Below are 1,371 nucleotides of genomic sequence, written 5' to 3'. Positions count from 1 at the left end.
TTCCTCGTGATTCCTGACCATTTTAAGAAGAGGGTCTCTTCCATTTGCAACTCTATGTGCTGTACCCAGAATAATCCTGTTGTGAAGACATTCAAGACTCAAAATTCCGCGATCCCCTTGACGGCGTGAGATGCACAGTCGCGGAACGGAAGACTTAAGATGCATGCTTTTGTTCATGTGCATAACCTTTCTTGTCCCGATATCAAGAGATCTGAGCTCATTCTTCGTCCATGGAACTACTCCAAATGAGTAGAGTAGTACCGGGATGGCAAGCATGTTCGTTGCAGATACTTTGTTCCTCACTGACAGTTCGGAAGACCAAACCTGTCGGATGAGATGTTTGTATCTGCTTCGGAGAGTATCCTTTACAGATGTCACATCCTGAATGCGGCTCTGTGGCACGCCCAGTTATGTATAAGTCTCTCCAAAGCAAAGGTGTCGTATGGCGCTTCTATTAATGAGCTCAGGATCTTCAAGGATGCCATTAAGTTTTCCTCGCTTCAAATAAACCTTGGCGCATTTGTCTAACCCAAATTCCATTCCAATTTCCTTAGTATATCGTTCGACAATCCCCAGAGCTAGATGCAGTTGCTCTCTATTTTTAGCATAGATCTTAAGATCGTCCATGTAAAATACATGAGTGTCCTTGTACTTTCGATCTGCAGGTTTGCCGCACAAGTACCCATCGGAATGGCGCAGTGCTAGAGATAGTGGCAATAATGTAAGGCAAAAGAGGAGTGAGCTCATGATGTCGCCCTGAAAGACACCTCTCTGAAACGTAACCTTGTTAGTTGTCACACGATTTTTGCCAGATGAGATAGTAAATCCAGGTCATCGATAGGTCACGTTGGTAGAATGCTGCATCTTTGCAGACACATCTATCGATGGGCAGGTTCTCCCGACATCCGGCTACGCCTTTCTTTGAGCCTCGTTGTTCATACATTTCTTGCCACGCAGGTTCAATTGCCCGAACAATCCTATCATTTAGGATAGCTGTGAATATCTTATAAAGCGTGTTCAGGCAAGTTATTGGCCTGCAGTTCTTCGGGTCAGCTAAGTTGCCTATTTTCGGCAGGAGTATTGTGCGCCCTTCCACCAACCACTCTGGAATCGGCTCTTCCGACTTCAAATATGAGGTGAAAATCGGGTTAAATGCTGATAGGTTGAAGAAAACTTCTTTCACCAGAAGGTTTTGATACAATCTGGTCCCGGTGCGGAATAGTTCTTCATCCCTCTTAACACTTTTTTCACCTCCTCGGTATTGATGGTTGGGCATTCTTTATCAGGTGTTATGAGGGCAACACATAACTCCTTAAAGCTATTTATATTTTCTGAGTCTTCGTCCAGTCTATGCTGAACTTCGTAGACTTC

This window comes from Belonocnema kinseyi, chromosome 5 (genome assembly GCF_010883055.1).
Source record: "Belonocnema kinseyi isolate 2016_QV_RU_SX_M_011 chromosome 5, B_treatae_v1, whole genome shotgun sequence".
Lineage (NCBI taxonomy): Eukaryota > Metazoa > Arthropoda > Insecta > Hymenoptera > Cynipidae > Belonocnema > Belonocnema kinseyi.
The sequence above is the reverse complement of the archived record's forward strand: the minus strand, read 5'-3'. Positions refer to the sequence as shown.